Source organism: Lissotriton helveticus, chromosome 6 (genome assembly GCF_964261635.1).
Source record: "Lissotriton helveticus chromosome 6, aLisHel1.1, whole genome shotgun sequence".
NCBI lineage: Eukaryota > Metazoa > Chordata > Amphibia > Caudata > Salamandridae > Lissotriton > Lissotriton helveticus.
Window position 1 is genome coordinate 34,797,155 of NC_136067.1, and position 19,760 is coordinate 34,816,914.

Sequence of the window (19,760 nt, forward strand, 5' to 3'; positions counted from 1 at the left end):
TTTTTTTTTTAAGTTGTGGGGTTGCGTGCCTTAAGAACAGCATCAGCAAGAATAAGCAATTTGAACTCCAAGCTATCGGAGCTTCTTGGAGGCTCTTTTGGTTATACACCACATTTCTACCCACATGTGCCTCCGTCATTGTTTTAAAGTGTGCACAACTCAGCAAAATAAGACAGGGGTGGGCTAGCCTGTGGATGGGGTGCTATGCTATGCTATGCTATGGGCATTTATAGTGCGCGCAGCTGCTCCAGCAAAGGGTGGTGTCATCTCTAAGAGTAACTCTTATTCTGAAAGTGGCGCGGGCCCTTGGCAGAGTTGGATAGTTAGATGTGACCTGGCTCCACATTTCATCCTTGTGAGGTTATAATATAAATATAACTGGGTAAGACATATTAAAATGCATGGAGGGTTGCTCTGTGGGTTAATGAATGTGAGGTTAGAAAGTTAGCAAATTCCTGGCTCAAAATCCCATTTTACTGCGTTTGTTGACTAACAAGTAACATAAATGTGGGAAATACCGAACTGTGGGGATCTAAAGCATGGCCTAAGAAAGGCCTGTGTGCCTGGGCAGAAGTCGAGGTGATCACGTTTAAAGTATGTATTTTAATCTTGTTTTAAAACAAAACACAGTGCACACCCTCTGGGAGAAACTGGACCAATACATGCTTAATATCTGCCCTGGCCTTGCCCGTGAAAAGCTCCCACTGCTTCTCCTGGGTTGCTTCCAATTTCATTCCCACATTCAACGAGTGTTCCAGAGAGCTAGGCTCACCGTAGAGTATTTATGTGGCCTGTTGGTGTCTCAGAAGGCTTTGCCGTATCTGTCCTCTATCTCGGTGGAGGGGATTGGGGAGGATAGGTAGGGAGGCTATCTCATATGGAGTGATAACAGGCTGAAATCGCCTCGAGGTGCCCCACTGCACTGCCCAGGGATGGGTGTTTCAAGCCATGACGCACTTTCGAATCAGAAAAACACAGTACTAGCCAGCAGCAGCAAATGTTTCCGCTTTTATCATTTACAATGCTTTCTGTGTAATTTAAGGTGCACAGAAAGGAACTGTTTTCTACACTACAAATTCTGATTAATAAAATTTGTTCTGACCAAGACTTCTTAAGGTCTAGTAAACAGTTACTTTTTGGTCCGTGGAATTTTAATGCGCATCAGCGCATCAACTGTATCGCGTAAACACATTTGGATTTGCAATATTTAAATTCGCCTGCAGTGCAAACTGTTATTGTTATTTTTATATGTCAGTAGTAATAATGTGGTCCATTGTTAGGGCAAGGCCACATCCTATAAACCATGTTTTGGTCCACCGTCGAAAGCATTTGAATTTTCCAGCTCTATTACCTGTGGCTTGTAAATAAATTTGGGCAGCCGCTATTCAAATTTGTCAGCCATAACAGCAGGTAGCAGCCAGTATTTTCATTGGCATAGCCTGTTATGAAGCTCTGTGGTTATACTGAATAAGCAGCTACCTATGTTATATGACAGCTCTTTAATAATGTAATACCTGCACTTTCACAATTGCTTTATTAACCTTCCTGCTTTCTCAAATTTGCTTGAAAATGCACAATTTTTCCACTATTTTTTCAAAATTTTCTCGGGGGGAATTCCCCCCGAACCCTCCTTAGGGGGTTCGGGCACGCTCGCTACGCTCGCTCGCTACGGTGTAGTATGATTATCAGTTTACGCCCTACCACTTTCAAATCTCACCAGCCGCCACTGCTACTGATGGAGCGGTAATTTCTTCTGGTAGTTTCTCAATGCAAAGCCCTCATGCAACCTCTAATTTACAGCTTAAAAGGTGTTGGGCCCTTCACACCATGTATTACCTTCAGGAGATTTTAAATAATCATGAACAGTAAAAACGGCAATCATTATTCAAGCCAATAAAGAGAGTTGGTGAGTATTTTAAAGGGTTTTATTTTCTAGTCAAAAGTTAAGTTTTTCTCTGACCCTTTATTCATTAGTAAAATATCAATCAGGTTACAGAATTTGGAAAACAGGAAAAATATCAATAATACAGAACACATTACAGTCTGCATATAAGCATTACATGTAGTTATGAAAATGTGGCGCAAAAGTCTTAGAAAGTTTCTAAGAAAAATAGTCTTGCAAGGCTAATCAATAATTAAATAGTTGGCAAAAACCCTCCCATAAAGAGAAATAAATGCATAATTAAAAGACCTAATTAATTAGTCAAAGCATAAACTTAAAGTTTAGCATCTAATTCTATCCTGATCCACTGCACTCTCTGTCTGTCTGTGTCTAAAAGAGGAAAGCAGCCCCTCCTTCACAGGCCTCAAAGGAATGTGGCCTGAAGTGCCAAGATATGACGTGGAAGCAAGAAACCTCCCCCTGACTCTCCTCGGACGCAACTCCCCTTCAGCAATCTCCCGGGACGTTTCTCGTACCTAACCCATAGAATGTCTGCCCTAATCTGTTCCTTCTCTCAAGGGCTCACACACCCCTAATGAGCCTAGAAGCCAGCTGAGCTGAGATAGCCAGCCCCCATCCAGAGAGGACAGTATTTATACCCTAATTATTGGCAGACTACACAAAGATGTAGCATCTTTCAGGAGAACCTTACGTGATTGGTCAGTCATGAGGGCATGAGTTCTCACTCCCCCTGACTCATTCTAAAAACCTGACTTCACTAGCTTTAACAAAAGAAGCACAAATGACTTAATACATTTTATATGTTTGCAACATTTACTAGGAAAAATGTTTCATTCTAATTCATCCTTCCTTCCACAGCGTAGTCAGATGGACACTTTTAACTAACACTGGTACATTGGCAGAATCACAAGAATGTACAGTTAAGGTTGTCCTTGACTTTTTGTCATGAGGAAAGCTGCCACAGTCTGCGCATGCTCCATTCTCATTAAACTGCAAGTCATAGCCTTGATGGATTCACAGGCAGCCATGTTTTGTGTAGGCCCCAAAAATAAAACAAACACAAAGATAATATTAATTTCATGTAAATCAGTCCATTATGTTTCCCACGTGCATTAATAATTCACACACATTATAAAAAGAGGTGTTATTAACTGAAAATGTTTATCAAAATATGCAACAAGTCAAAGTCTATTAAGACAGGAATAATAAATCTAGTTTACATGGATGAGCTGGGAAGAGAGAAACACATTCTATTAATCCTCAAAGCCCAAAAGGCCACTTTTCTCTACACTGTAAACCACATGTTAATTCAGCAAAAGCATTTTCAGACTGAAGTGAATAGGCCTCACTTTCATGTTTTTCATGTGCCATGTTTTTAACCTGCACCAAAATGTGCGTGGCAATTTAAATGCAGCCTGTCTGTAGCACAAAAATAAAACAATGCCCGACTGCAGATGAAATCTGCTCCATCACTACCGTTTCCTTGGTAATGAGCAGGGAGGGACATAGGTGGTCAAATAGTGAGAGGCAGATGTCTTAGCTTGAATCATGACCTTACTGTTGCTGTAGAAGAAGAGAGAGCTCGATCTATTGAAGCAGGCAGAAGGGGAAACTTTTAGCTGGCGGGCGCGTGGGATTCTGGAAGAGAATATCATGTTAAGTGAGTTGAGAACATTAGATCAGTTTTGAGCCTCTTATACCGACCGTCCTGGTACTGATTGATGAAGTTAATCAGGAAATTGTTCAAGGGTTTTAAAAAAAAAATTCCAAGGTTTTGGAAATGTTGGGTGGGTATATAAGTTGGCTCCAGCTTGAATCCGCACTGTAGACATTGTTCTAAGGTAGTAAAGGTATGGTAAGGGTTGGGGGGTAGAAATGCCACAAAGGCAGAGGCACATGTAAAAGTAAAAGGAAGCAAAGATGCATAATTCAGCCCCAGAGAAATTAAGTTGATGAGTAGCCTTCCTCCTGGACATTTGGTATAGAAAGTTGGTGGCAGAAACAGGGTGATAGGACAGTGCCCATCAATGGAGCAAAGTGTGAGGACGGAATGGGTCCAAATAGGATTGCTCAATCGCAAACAGCAAGAGCAGGGGCCAGGAGCCAATAACGATGGGAAACAACCTTTACAACGCAACTTTTACCACATAGTGCCTTTACGACACAACCATTACAACGCATGTCATTACAACACATTGCACTGGGGGGCGCTCTAGGATAGGGAATAGATTTAATTTACTATCCAACACCTTCCCTACTATCCACGGGGACTGGAGTTGGAATAGTAAATTAAACTATTCACTATCCAGCGCCCCAAAGCGTTATGCGTTGTAACAACATGCTTTGTAAAAACTGCGTTGTAGCAGCATGCGTTGTAGTGTCATACATCCATAACTATTGTTAGCAAAGTCACTCTATCATCTCACTCCAGATTAGTAGATCAAGACCCGGTTCTTATGGAGCAGTTGGCCGAATCAGGCATATTGTTCGGAGTTCATGGGCAAGTGATGTTAAAGGATCTTTGGGGCACTAGAATACAATTTAGAAATTGTGATTATTTAATTGTGATTCTTACCAAATAACAATTAGGAAATGACAATCCCAAATGTAAGAAAACTTCCAAATATTAGATAGCGATTCCTAATATGTCACAAACCAACCCACCTCATGAATTTAATAAGGTCGATCGCAGTTTGCAGCCGATCAGGAATTGTAGCCATCATAGGAATGCTGGCCTGCTGAGGTCAGTTGGCCAAGATGACTTATATTTTTATTTTTTAAAGCAGCCTGTTTTCCTTAAAGGAGAATGTGATGCGTCGCTTTTCATTCGTTCCTTCGTGTACCTCTCTAAATTCCCTTCTTTTCATCGGTGAAATCTATTTGTTCTGCCAAAGTCAAAATAACCTTTATTCGGATACTGCATTATCCATAAAAGCATACACATAATTATGTACATGGTCAAAGTCAAAAATAAAGTAAATGTACTACATTTTCCTTAATAAAAAAAAAACAATGACAAGATTTGTTCTGCCTTTGGGTGTGTTTTTCATTTTCATGGTTACATATCCCCCTACTCTTTTGTTTCTTTATGGCTTTTGGCTAGCGCACTCATTTTCTTTGAATTGGTCCCCACCATTTGTGCTTCCAACCCTATGAGACGAGCACTTCCATCAATGCGCTTATGCTTCGTATTCATTGCTTTTCATACTTTGTGCGGCACACTATTCACGAACATTTGAGAGAAGCAGGGTACATTAAAACAAGTGAAGCTTTTATTTAAGGCACTGGTGTTCAGAATGCTGACAAAAAAGTATAATATACAATTGTGAAGATGGATGTATGACGTTACAACGCATACCTTTACAACACATTTTTCACAACGCAACATCCATTACAACGCATGCCATTACAAATTTTTTTTAAAAACTACCTTTACAACGCATTCCATTTCAACGCATACTACCTTTACAACGCATACCATTACAACGCATAACATTACATTGCATGTATGGTAAGTATTGGATAGTGTAGGGGTAAAAATTACTATTCTAACTCCAGGGGAGTGCAACAGTATGGTAAGTGTTGGATAGTGTAGGGGTAAAAATGACTATTCTAACTCCAGGGGGGTGCAACAGTACGGTAAGTGTTGGATAGTGTAGGGGTGAAAATTACTATTCTAACTTGTAGTGTAGCTCCTATCTTCCCAATAGGCTCTGCGCATTGGAATAGTACCTACAGTAGTAAAGGCCTAGGCCAGACGTTAACTAGGTCTACTACTGTCGATGCTAGACTTAATTTTTGGGTTTGCCAGCTAAGCTCAGAGTTCGCTAGAAACTTTCTCGAATGTTCAAGGAAGGAATTAATTCCCCTGATTAGACAAGAAGGGATTTAGTTTCTGACAACCATAGAACATGACAACTTTGCTCTCCCCTAATCAAGAGTCAATCTCAAGAGTCGTGTGAGCACAAGGCAATTATTTTACTCAGTCAGTACGTGCATTCTTAGCCTCATCAGAATGTAGAGAAAAGGAAGAGACGGGCGTGTTCAATAAAAGATGTTATTTATTGATCAGTCTCTTTTCTCGTACAAGAGAAATGGATCGATATTATTGCAATACTTATAGTTAAGTAAAGTGCATACATTAAAGCAATAGTATAAAATAATACTGTAAAAACATTGATATGGTTTCTGAGCCATATGATGTTTAAAATGATTAAAATATATTTACATACACATATACATTTGACTAAACGTACTCAACTGGTGTTTCTAAATACGCCTACCCCGTGTACCTGACCTAAGTCTAATGCGTGGGCGGGAATAGAAAGTTACAGTTTAAGTTAAGTTTGTTTTTGCCAAGTGAATAACTAAAGAATTCTCTGTGAGGGGTTATTCAGTTCTGTACCTGGAAGTTAGGATGAATGAGGAATGGTATCTCTTTCTCTGCTCTCGATATTCCAGGCTGCCTGCGAGGGCTGCCCAGAAGCGCTGGTGCTGGGTCTCTCGGCTTGAGATAGCAGCGCGTCTCTCAGCGCGTCAGGAAGGCGGGGCTGCTGCCAGCGGGGTCTGCTTCTGCTCTCGGCTTCGGCAAGTATGGCTGCTCCGTCTTGTCACCACGCGTGTGTTTGCATAGGGCAAGGTCGGCAATATTTATACCTTAAAGGTGCCGAGATTGACGTAAGGATGGACATAGATACGTCAATAAAGATGTCATACGACTTGCTCGTTAGCACATTCTTTACTAAAGTTCTCTGTGAAATCAAAACAATGGCTGCACGGATTATCCAGGTTGTCATAGGTTTGATTTGTTATGAGAACGTCGTATGCCTTATCAGGGGCTGGAGGAATGTCGCTTGTCTAATTAGATCTCAAGCGTTATGACCTAATCAGATAACACGTTCCTGTGCCGTAGTGTGACTGCGTCAGATAACGGTATCTGCATCATGGGGGTTTTCTTGCCTCATGGGCTGACTGTTAGTTAACTTGATAGTTAGTTTAACCAGAATAGGGTCAGGAATAGGGGGACTGATTCAGAACCTATAGAATACACGACACCCACTCCACGCTAACTATGGTCATATCTACTAATCTATGCATACTATAACATAGTACAACATACTATAGAGTATAGTGTATACCTTACCACCCCAAAATACATAAATGCATTTCGAAATTTTCAAATATACTGAAAAATTGCAGTCATATATATTGTATGCACATAAGCTATGAATTAAATGCAAAAGTAAACACGCATTTTATGCATTATTGCTTATTGGTATATGAGAAATTCACATGAAATGGCTCTTAATACGGCTATACAGAAAGGAAGTCCGAGACCATTTCATCACATAATAAAATATTAGTGAACCTACCAGCGGGCAGCTAAAGTCTATAAAGTATCTAAAAATAGAAATTTTAGTTCTCTAGGAATAGTTTCTTACTTTAAGCAGAAGATCAGTGTCCCGGGAAAAAATATGTAGAAAAATATTTTAAGGGGCTTGCTGAAAAAAATTGCTGTCCGTGAACTGGAGTGAAATTGTTCATGTGACTTTATTTTTAAAGTTGAAGGCCGAATTCAGGGAACGCCGTGTGCGAGTTTACTCAAAAGTCTCTATTTCTGTTCTGGAGAGAACATCATATCATTCAGACTTTCGAAAAAACTGTCAACAGCTTCATGGGAAAGTTCCACTAAGTCGGAAATAGGGGTAACCATGCATTCGTGCGCATGATTGTCTCCATTGACATTCTGATTCGCATTGCTGACAGAAGGTCGTACCTGTTCGATGCTGCTTTCACCTTGAACTTCACTACTCTTCAATCGTAGTGGTGAAGATTCCAGGAATGCCGTCATCAGGATTGGCAGCCTTTGAGGGCAGCACAAAGCGTGAACCTTGGTAGGAACCAACAGTGTATCTGCATCCACTGGCGCATCCGATTGTAGCGTCAGACAGGTGTCTAACACGCATTCTTCTCCGCATAGCAGACACCTTAGTACAGGTAAAACACACCTTTGCCACATTGGTCGAAATGATAGAAACCAAGTCATGTTCAGGTCTCTAAGCCGGGAGAGTCCCAGGATTTTTGATATCCGGTCCCGGTATCCAATGGCTAGGATCGTATCTTCCATTGTCGCGAGAGTTTGATCTGTGACATGGGTTGCCATAACGAAAAATAAGGACTAGGAATAGGATTCCTGCAATTAGTCCCAGGATCAGGGGAAGTCTGCCAAAAATCGAATGGACGAAATCTGGAAAAATACCCAGTATGGCTTTGAATGGTGTTAATGCCATCGAAAATACTGTCTTAAATACCCCTGAGATCCCATTGGTATCAGAAATATTTAAGATTTCGCTTAGGATTTCCGCGAAATGTACGGGGGAATTAGTTGATAATAATGTATGTATCTCTGCAGTCGTCCTTGCGACTTGTAGATCATACGTTTCTTTTGATGACGTGAGCCTTGTAGGCGTCTGAAGAAGCACTGTTTTCATTCTGCTTAAAGTGTCTATTCGAATAGAAGTAATTTTCAAACTGGGCCATGCCCTTGCCTCCCTGTCTGGAAAGGAGCTGGGGAATAAAGAGCGTCCACAGCACTTGACCTTCGCCGTTGTAGTGACTAGATAAGGAGTCCCGGGCATAAGACTGCAACATCTGCGGTCTACAATAAGAATGTAACTCCCATTATAGAGTCTTTGAAAGAATGGTTCTATTTCAGTTGCAGGTGCGCCTTGCTGGTGACATGAAAGGTTGTATGAATTCCCTTCACAGGCTCCATGCAAACTAATTCCGTTACACAGAAGCATGCCGCTTAGTGACATAGCACAATTGTTGCCACTAAGAAACACTTTCTGTCCTTTATTACTGACACATGCATGTGAATAGGGCAGGTTCCAAGTTGTTTTAAGGTACCCCTTTCCCAATTTCTCGTACATGCCAGCCTGTATATATTTTTGGCAGTATTGAAACCTGAAGGTTGAGATTGGAATATTTATGATTCCGTGGATTATCCATTCACTGACAGGTCGTTCTGACATTGTCATTGGTAATCTTTCTAGTTTTTCAATGCTCAAGATTGTATAATCAGCACCCTTTTGCGCCATACCGATTTGTCTATCAGTAAGGTTAAAGATTTGGAATAGTGACGTTGTGTTGATTAAACGCCAAGGCACGTAGCCTGAACGCAGATTTTGTAACGTCCAGCCAAGCTGTACAATGGAACGCAATTGTGACTGACCATGTTGTAATAACAGTAAGTCTTGCGATAGTATATCGATTGCTGAAGACACAATGCTGTCCAATGAAAAAATTCTGGAGGACAGAGTCATTAACCCATTGTCCACTACAGAAAGTGATTTTTCCAAATTAATACGGTCAATTTCCCGTATTCTTTCTGCTGTCTCAATTTGAGTAACCTTCCAGGCCTCATTGTATGCTGCATATACAGAGGCTGCTATGAAACGCTTTTGACGCTGTTTGCGTGGTCCCAGTATGAAATCACGCAAGTCAGCACCATCAGTAAGTAAAGTTAGGTGTTGCTTAATTTCAGGCAGTGTGGAAGTCTGTAGCCATTGAAGGCATAATTTGCCCACACTGTAGGTTGTTATTATCCCTGGGTGATGTCTTTGGGGATATCTAGGGTCTGGCCTGGTCATTTTAAAACCCTGTGTTTTATTCAGGAATCTATCTTGACAGTTATTTGTATCTGTGGGCCAGATCAACCATTGTTTCCAATCAGGATGTGTTCTGTTTTGGTTTAATATATGGTTTACGTCTATCTCTTCATCTGTATCAGAGTTATTGCTAAACATTGTTGGCTTTGGAATAGACGGATTATTTAAATCTTTGATTTTGGCTAAGCCAAGACAGGTGGTTTGTTGAACAGTGTCATTTAAAAATATCATTTGTTCTGGGATCATGCAGGCTCTAAACAAAGCTTATAAACCCTGTACTTGCCATTCTTTTGTACCCCAAACACTTTTCAAATCAACATTTTTGTCCCAATAATCAAATCCAAAAGTATTCATTTTTTCGAAGAATGAATCTGAATATATCAATTTTGTGTTGGTTATCATGGTTTTCATCCCTGTCTTGTTTGACAATTTAAAATTTAATGTTTCCGCATTACTTATGTTAAAACCTGAAAAATATGAATATTTGTCGTAAATGGTTCTAGAGCTTCCTTTTGGAGGTGTAGCACAATGTTCCCATTGATTATAATTTAAAACATTTCTAGGTTGTGCAGATTTATGCAAAAAATGGTTACCATAATGGTTATAGCAATACATACTATCATAATTTGTAGAACCTTGCAAATAATCATGTTTTGTAAATTTAGCAGACATTACTAAGTCCGACATCATATTGTTGATGCTTTCGAAGTCCCAATCATCAGCAAATGAGTTTGGTTTTGCAAAATCACTCAAGGAGATCTTGATTTGGTGTGGATATTTCAGGATCTCGACCGGACCATAAATTTCATAGTCAGTGTTGTCCCAGGCTACCCCACCAGGTATAGGATTGGCTGTGAAGTTGGCTGAAGAAAGTTCTGAAGAGAGTTCTCTTTTCTCGACGTGTGAAGATGTGTGTGGTTTGAGGACCAAGTTGATGTTCTGACTTGCTGTGTCCATTTTAGCATATTTTCCCTCAATGAAGCGTCCCAAAGTAAATACCATGATGAGCCAAAGTATGAGGATAAATGCACCAAAACCCACCCAAAATTCAATCCATGGAGAAACCAGATATGTTTCTTTCATTTGTTTCAAAAGTTCCTTCGCTTTGTCTTTAAAGGATTTTGATGATGGCTGTGTCTTTGATTCACTGAGGCTTTCAGAGGAATCATCGAAGTTATAAGTACCCGGATGCAGTTCTGTCAATTGTTCCAATTGCTTCAGGATTTTTGTTTCTTGCATTGTCACTTGGTACTTCATTGTAGATTGGTGTGTCTCTGCTAAATGTTTTTATTTGGGTTTTCAGAGGTCTTAGTTCTATTGCATTGTTGCATAGTCCTTGTTGTTCTTCTGTAGGCGTTTCGAATGTGATGAGCCTCTTTGTTAGGACCTCTGTACTGGTAGCAAACCTTGGTGTTCTGCTACTTATTGGGAGTCCACTTGGCCTACTGTTTGTTATCGGCCACATGTTGTGGTTTTACCAGGTCGATGGATACAACTCGGTTCTCCTTTTTTCCAGCAAGTGGCGGTAGTACAACTGATCTTGTCCCGTTGACAGACAAGACAGGAACTGCTTTTCTGTAAGAAGGCCCAAATTCCTTCTTTACCGTGATCTTCTCCCTGACTAGATCCCCGACTTTTGGAATCCAGACAGGTCTTGCTGGGACAGGTGGTGATTCTTCAGTGGTTGTTGGCTGTTGTTTCAACTGTATGTTGCTCAGGTCTTTTCTTGTTTTGTTTAAGTCCTGCAAAATAGCCAAACGGTCTTTGACATCAAAGGTTTTTTCTATTACCACTGAAGTCTGACTATCAAGGTCAGAGATCAACATCCTAGTTCCGAATAATAATTCGTACGGACTGAATCCCTTCAGAGAATTTCTTGGCAAGTTATTTAGACTACGTTGGACACTTATTAGATGTTTGACCCACCCAGCTCCCGAACCTAATATCCTTTCTATTATAGATTGCTTTCTGCCTTGGTTTTTTCTTTACACCATCCCGTACCCTCAGGAAGGAAGTGAGAAGATTCCCGCTGGGCTGTGCTCATTTGGCCATGTTTCCCCCCCAGGCTGGATTGCCTGAGTGAAAACAATGGTCGAACGTAGCATGCTCTTAGCGTATATGCCATTTAGACTCGCAAATCTTGTATAATAGTCCGGACGTCAGCCGAGTGCTGGTGATCTACATTATAAGTGGAAACTAGCCTGTATATGTTAATCGCAAGCCATTCTTTTTGCTGGCAATATTATCTGCCTTGATACGACGAGGTATTAAACAGCTTCTCTCCCCACTGCGATCTCTGTTGCAGTTTGGGCAGTTTTTTACAAACATGGTGTAGTGCAGGCTCATGCCTGGCCACCAGTACCGTGATTGTAATTCTTCCAGAGAATCTTTTAATTTAAGGTGTCTGAGACCCTCGCCCATGTGTGCGTCTGCGATTAACAAGTTTCTCCTGTCCATGTTTGGAATCACTCTATCCCCCACTCCAGGGATTCGAGCAAAAGGGACGGAGTTTGCATCGATTATGTATGTATAATTGAGTGGATAGTTGATCGGTAACGCTGAGCAGTCGCCTTTTGATGACGTTTTCACCGCCAGCATTGTTTCACCGTCAATGTATTTTAATGTACGCTTTTTTCGATCTACGGGAGCCGATTTAGTGGCTGCCGCTGCGGCTGTTTCAGCCAATGAATTCCCCACAACGTGAACGCCATCACGCTGATGACTCAGTGAGTGAGTCACGTGAGTCTTTGGTAGTTCTTTTTTCAAAAGAGCTACTTGTTCCCAGAGCAGTCTCTGCTTTATTGGTGCATCTGTGTCATCTTTGTAACCGTTCTGAATCCATGTCTGCAAATCCTTGTTATATGCTTTGACGCAGTAATATGAATCTGACACTATAAGTGTCGGGAATTCGCGATCCGCATTATCTAGCGCCATTTTTAAAGCTATTATTTCAGTTTGTAGTTCTGAATTAGTTTCTACTGAGTGTGATTTTGTTAATAGAGGTCTTAGTTTACCTCCGCGCCACACTTCTTTTGTAATCTCACATGTGGGATTGTATGCATGTTCTCCCCAAACGGAGGGTTGAGCATGTCCGTCTGTATAGATTACACAGGCGTAATGTCGTAGAGGCAGAATGTCGATTGGCAGTGGATACGTCTTTTCATATTTTAGATTTTTTAATTCTTCTAGTTCTTAGAAAATTGTCAACCAGGCTATACTTGATAATTCATATCCCACGTACAAGACTGTCAGACGGGCAATTCTGGATTTTTTAAAGTTGAATTTGTAACCCTCTGCAGCGAACCCAAGTATTATGGTGTTCACTCTTTTCAAGTGAGTATCCAAGTCATCATCTGTTAAGTAAATGTCATCGACATAAGATAATGCTTCATCATCATATAGTTGTAGTAATTCTGTTACTCTCGCTGAGAATACCCCCGGGCTGTTCTTGTACCCCTGGGCTAACCGACAGAATTGTTTTTGAGTGCCATTTACTGAGAATGCAGTTAAGTATCTGCTCTCTGGTGCTATGTTTTGACAAAAGAATCCATTGGAGATGTCCAAGGTTGTTTTGTATTTTTTGCGCACTATGTTATTCATTAGTGCAGCACTGTGTGAGTTTTGCACTGCAAAGGTTTTGCAACATGTGTTAAGGTGTCGGTAATCAAAACTAGACGATATGAATTGTCTGGTTTGGAGACCGGAAACAAAGGATTGTTCATTTGTGAGGTGCAAGTTTCAATCACCCCCTGGTATTCTAGCTAATCTAGTATTTCATTTACTTGTTTTTTAGCTTCTTGCTTAATTGGGTACTGTCTTTGTGCAGTAGGTTGTGATTTTAACTGGATTTTGTGAGGAGGGGAGTCCTCATCCCATCCTACATGATTTTTATATAAAGCAGGTGCTAAGGCCACTGCCCACTTTCTAGCAAGTGTGTATTTTTTATGAATCGGTATTTGATTCGAGAAGGCAGGCATAATTACTTCTTCGCCATGAGGGCATTCCCTGACAAACTCTGGTGGCCAGTCTTTTTCAGCTAGAAGGATGTCATAACCCTTTGAGAGGTTATCCCAAAATAGTCCCCTTATTTTCCTAGTCTTATCTCCCTCTATACGTAATGTTATCTCGTATATCTTGTGGGGCTTGCTAACTCTGGTGTCTGCAGTTTCCACTTGAAGGTATTCATTCGTGTCCACTGTCTCCAGATGATTCATAAGGACTTTGCGAGCTATGCTCACCTCTGCTGCGCTGTCTAGCATTGTCTGAGCCCACTCTCCGTTTTTCAGTTGTGTCCTCAGTATTCTCGGCATTTTTAACTACCTTGATACTGGCTACCTTCTTTTTTGGAAATTGTAATTTCTTTTTTTGTTGAGCAGGTTCCTTGTCTTTGGACTTGGCGTGCTCTTCTGATCGTCCTCTTCTTTCCGATTTCTGCGAGGAATTCTGAAAAGATTGAGAGGGACGTGTATCAATGTCTTGATATCTATCAGGTTTTTTAATATTATCCCTATTTCTAAGGTTATATCTATTCCCGGAGGGGTCACTCTGCGGTGACCTTTGTCTTTGGTTTGGAGATTTCTCTCTTCGCCTAGGAGACCTTCCTCGGGACTGGAATTTCTTTTCTTTAGGATTGGATTGTTTGTTTCCATCCCAGTTCTTTTTTGGTGAATTATTATTATTAAAAAATATTTTTTCTGGACTTGTAGTCAGTTGCGGTTTTACTGGTATTCCACCTAGACTATCTCTGCCTAGTTCTTCATAGGATTTTTCTATGATTCTGGCAATTTCAGCTGGTTGGTCTGCTATATCTGTCTCTTTTAACCTCTGGCGGATCGCCACGTTTGCTGCTTCACCTTTTATGTTGGCTAGTAATATAGCCGAGACCTGCTTGAAGTCTTTCAGTAATTTCATACCAAGAGTTAAAGCAGGTTCTGGACCGTATTCATCTTGAATTTGTTTTAGCACATCTGGTATTACCGAAATGGATGGAACACCGTGCGTTTTTGTGTAGATGGAAGCAAAGACTGTACCCCAAGTGTCACAGTCCTCAATGTGTGGTGCGATTCCCATTGGGAGACATATAGTCAGAATCCTGTGTTTTTCCAGCGGGGTGGTGTCAGGAAACACCGCCTCTATTTGGGTGATTTTCTGTGCCAACCAGAATGGTATCTGTTCCCGTTTAGCTGGAACTTTACCTAGGCAGGATTGGATGTTCTGTGGTGTAATTTTATTTGTGTTCCCCTGGTGAGGGGTCAGCTGTGGAAGTTTAATCGCTGGCTGAATTGTTGAAGTCCGCATTACATACTGAACTAATTGTCTATGAATTTTTAGTAGTTGTTTTAGCTGTATTAACAGCTCTGCTGCAGGCATTCTTTCGATGTCTGGATGTGGTGTGTATCCGGCTAAGACCGGCCACGTTGCTCCTGGTCTTCCTAAAGGACCGAGCCTTGTAATGTGATTGTTATGTTTTAGGGCGCCATCAAATAAGAGCAAATGCTCTTGGAATTTGAGTGGTACTTCCACCTCCTCGAAAGGAGTGTACTCATTAGGAGGTTCCTCTATTTTGTAATAGTGGAAGTACTTTGTTACAGCATTTGCTGCTGGAAAATGTATCCATGAATAGTATACCTCTGTCTGCCGATATTCGTGTGCCTCAATTACGAATATGACTGTGCCACCTCTAGGTGTCAGTCCATTTTCTATAAGTTTTAGAGTTATAGATCTTCTTTTGATGACCGGAATGAGTATTATATCCGCGTCTGCTGCTTGCATGGTAGCATCAGCATCTGCGAGTTCAGTTGCTAATCTAACTGCCTCTCTTTCGTCATCACTCTCTGCCATTTTACAGACAGGATGGTATTATGTTTGTTTGCAGATCAGGTTTCTTTATGGAACAAAGATTAGATGCACAATATTTTGGAACTGTTTATCCTTCAACGTTGACTATACCAAGAACCATACATAGGAGTTTCCTCCTGCGAGGTTTTGGAGGATATAACCTTTCACCCACTCCAGACGTCTTTGGAGTATTTGGGAAAAGGGGTCTGAGTGAGAAAGCACGACTGAGTTACTCTAAATGTCTTACGTTAGTTTTATCGCCCTTTCCAAACGCGTTGGGCGCCATGTAGTGTAGCTCCTATCTTCCCAATAGGCTCTGCGCATTGGAATAGTACCTACAGTAGTAAAGGCCTAGGCCAGACGTTAACTAGGTCTACTACTGTCGATGCTAGACTTAATTTTTGGGTTTGCCAGCTAAGCTCAGAGTTCGCTAGAAACTTTCTCGAATGTTCAAGGAAGGAATTAATTCCCCTGATTAGACAAGAAGGGATTTAGTTTCTGACAACCATAGAACATGACAACTTTGCTCTCCCCTAATCAAGAGTCAATCTCAAGAGTCGTGTGAGCACAAGGCAATTATTTTACTCAGTCAGTACGTGCATTCTTAGTCTCATCAGAATGTAGAGAAAAGGAAGAGACAGGCGTGTTCAATAAAAGATGTTATTTATTGATCAGTCTCTTTTCTCGTACAAGAGAAATGGATCGATATTATTGCAATACTTATAGTTAAGTAAAGTGCATACATTAAAGCAATAGTATAAAATAATACTGTAAAAACATTGATATGGTTTCTGAGCCATATGATGTTTAAAATGATTAAAATATATTTACATACACATATACATTTGACTAAACGTACTCAACTGGTGTTTCTAAATACGCCTACCCCGTGTACCTGACCTAAGTCTAATGCGTGGGCGGGAATAGAAAGTTACAGTTTAAGTTAAGTTTGTTTTTGCCAAGTGAACAACTAAAGAATTCTCTGTGAGGGGTTATTCAGTTCTGTACCTGGAAGTTAGGATGAATGAGGAATGGTATCTCTTTCTCTGCTCTTGATATTCCAGGCTGCCTGCGAGGGCTGCCCAGAAGCGCCGGTGCTGGGTCTCTCGGCTTGAGATAGCAGCGCGTCTCTCAGCGCGTCAGGAAGGCGGGGCTGCTGCCAGCGGGGTCTGCTTCTGCTCTCGGCTTCGGCAAGTATGGCTGCTCCGTCTTGTCACCACGCGTGTGTTTGCATAGGGCAAGGTCGGCAATATTTATACCTTAAAGGTGCCGAGATTGACGTAAGGATGGACATAGATACGTCAATAAAGATGTCATACGACTTGCTCGTTAGCACATTCTTTACTAAAGTTCTCTGTGAAATCAAAACAATGGCCGCACGGATTATCCAGGTTGTCATAGGTTTGATTTGTTATGAGAACGTCGTATGCCTTATCAGGGGCTGGAGGAATGTCGCTTGTCTAATTAGATCTCAAGCGTTATGACCTAATCAGATAACACGTTCCTGTGCCGTAGTGTGACTGCGTCAGATAACGGTATCTGCATCATGGGGGGTTTTCTTGCCTCATGGGCTGACTGTTAGTTAACTTGATAGTTAGTTTAACCAGAATAGGGTCAGGAATAGGGGGACTGATTCAGAACCTATAGAAATACACGACAAACTCCAGGGGGGTGCCACAGTAGGGTAAGTGTTGGATAGTGTAGGGGTAAAAATTACTATTCTAACTCCATGGGGTGCAACAGTAGGGTAAGTGTTGGATAGTGTAAGGGTACTATGCGTTGTAATGTTATGCGTTGTAATGGTATGCGTTGTAGTGTCATGCTTTGTAATGGTTGCGTTGTAATGGCATGCGATGTAATAGGTGTTGCGTTGTAAAAGTTTCGTTGTAATGGTAGTGCGTTGTAAAAGTTGCGTTGTAAAGGTTGTTTCCCGTGAAGATAGACCTATACTGTGTGATGCATGATGGGTGTTGCAGGTGAAAAGGCCAAAGGGAAGCTTATGGACAGACTACAGGGAACTGAACTTCCCGAGAGGGCATTTTATTTTATATAAAGATAGATTGTTTTTGTAGAGTACAGTGTTAGGTCTTGCTACACACGTTTGCCTGTCTAGGGAAATCAGATACTACCAATATTTTACTTATTAGTGCAGAGAGGTAGGCCTTTGGGTCAGCCCCATTTAGCCACTGACTATTGAGTATTTTCTGTGTTTCTTTTGCATTTATAGGCTGTCCAGCAAGTCTGTGGAGTTTTGAGAAAGGTTACAGTGTTCCATAGTTCTGTGCTTGAAGCTTGTTGGCGTCTCCTCTCCCTCTTTTGGTTGTGAATTCTCCATTCATTTCTGAACACCCCCAACCTGCCCCTGCATCCATTTTTCCCCACGCCCGGGAGTCACTATGAAGGTGGAAAAGGCTGTCCTCTGCGACTTTGCTGGCTCACGCCCATTTTGTTCCTATTCACTGGCCAGGCTACGGTCATCAGTCGCACCACAGGGGGCGGAGCCAGCATTGCGTGGGGAAAGCCCAGCCCTATTCAGGTCCCAGGTGCACCACTCCCTCACTTCAGCATGCTAATCTCAACACTCACCACCGGGGCAGACCCATCATGACTTATGGAGCCAGGCTCACCAGCCAGCTCCAGCCGATCACAAGCCAGACACAAATTACACAAACATGCCAACTTCTAGAAGTGGTACTTCCACACTAGACACAATCACGCCGCATACATTATTGCGCAGCATTTAATCACACGAGTCCGCACATACCAAACTCGCACCTGCACTCCCCACGCATCAGGAACTAACATGGTCACACACATTCCCCATGCATTCCTATGGGAGGGTAGGCCAGCCTCACTACACGCATGCACTTTACCCTGGGACACAGGGAAAAAGTGCGCAGAAACCAAAAATCCCTACCACCAATTCACATTCATAAGCAAAAAGTTTAGGGGTGAACTGGCCAGAAGGGCCAAGTCCAACAGTACATTTATACGGTCTTTCCCAGAGTGGATTCTCTGATGGCATATTACATGTTCTTTTGCTTTAAAGGCCATGTCACATTCAGTGCATTTATATGGTTGTTCAATATTGTGGGTTCTCTGATGTACCATTATCCGTCCCTTTGTTCTAAAAGTCTTGTCACATTCTGTACATTTGTATGGCCTTTCTTCAGAGTGGGTGCTCCAATGTCTTGTTAGTACTGCTTTTGATTTGAAAGCCCTTTCGCATTCTATACATATAAATGGTCTTTCACCATTATGGGTTATCTGATGTTGTATTATCTGTCCTTTTGTTTTGAAAGTCTTATTGCATTCACTACATTTATATGGTCGCTCCCCAGTATGGGTTACCTGATGCTCTATTAAACACATCTTTGTTATAAACGTCTTATGACATTCTGTGCATCTGTAAAGTGTAGCCATAATGTGCACCCACCTACGTTCAAATAGTTTGCACAATAATATTATTTGCATGGTTTCTGCAGTGTGTTCTTTTGATCACTCAGTGCAAATCCCAATGAACAGATGTTTTAACAGACTGCATGTTAAAGCTGCCTCATCAGCGGTTCAAATCCCTACGCTGACTTTTCTGTTGTAGTGTTAACAGTATCTTTACACTGAAAGACTTTATAAAGGCTGATGCTGTACTCGCAACTGTATTCTCATATGTATCAACCGCATGGCCTCTTATGTAACCATTCCATTGATTCAGTTTCCTTAAGAGGTAAACCGTTAATCCATTAAGTATATATATATTGCACTTTAGCATAAGGTAATGGTGTACACATTATGAGATTCGTTACATTATAAAATTTTCATATCCGTAACACTGATTCACCTTCTTTCATAGGTGAACATATCAAGGTAGACTTTTTTCTGGTATTCATTCCATCAAGTTGCAATTGGATTCTGTGGTATGCAAGTGCTTATTTCAAGACTTATTTATTTCTTTGCAAAGAAGTTAGCTGACATGGGAAGATAATGCTCTGGACAGCTGGTTTTTAATGTCAAATCGATTTTCAAAAAACAATCACATCTTTCTTACTTCTTGTATGTTAAGCACCTGTTAGATGGAAAAAAAGTACCCACAATTAGAATTCCATTAACATCAACGTAATGAAACAATTATATTATAGGTAAAACACAAATAGTAATAGACAGTGAGTGAAAAGCTGAGCTGAGCTAAACACAACCTTGAAAACATTTTAACTGTACCAGGAATAGAAGTAATATGATGTACTTCTGCATAGTCTTTGTTGGTTTCTTTTTCAGATAACATGCACTAATAAACTTTGATAGATCAGGAATTCAAACATAGTTCAACATGTCCGGGTCTTTTTATACAGAAA

The 19,760-nt window shown here is 41.1% G+C and overlaps 2 protein-coding genes across 2 annotated transcripts in view; both read right to left on the minus strand.

Moving 5' to 3' along the window:
• LOC144762158 (zinc finger BED domain-containing protein 5-like) overlaps positions 1–19,760 on the minus strand; it is a 237,153-nt gene that overhangs the window by 185,239 nt on the left and 32,154 nt on the right. The window lies entirely within an intron of this gene.
• LOC144762159 (zinc finger BED domain-containing protein 5-like) overlaps positions 19,178–19,760 on the minus strand; it is an 87,340-nt gene continuing 86,757 nt past the window's right edge. Inside the window, exon 6 of the transcript XR_013596059.1 lies at positions 19,178–19,474. The gene's annotated coding sequence lies outside the window, so the exon portion shown is untranslated. The remainder of the gene's footprint in view (positions 19,475–19,760) is intronic.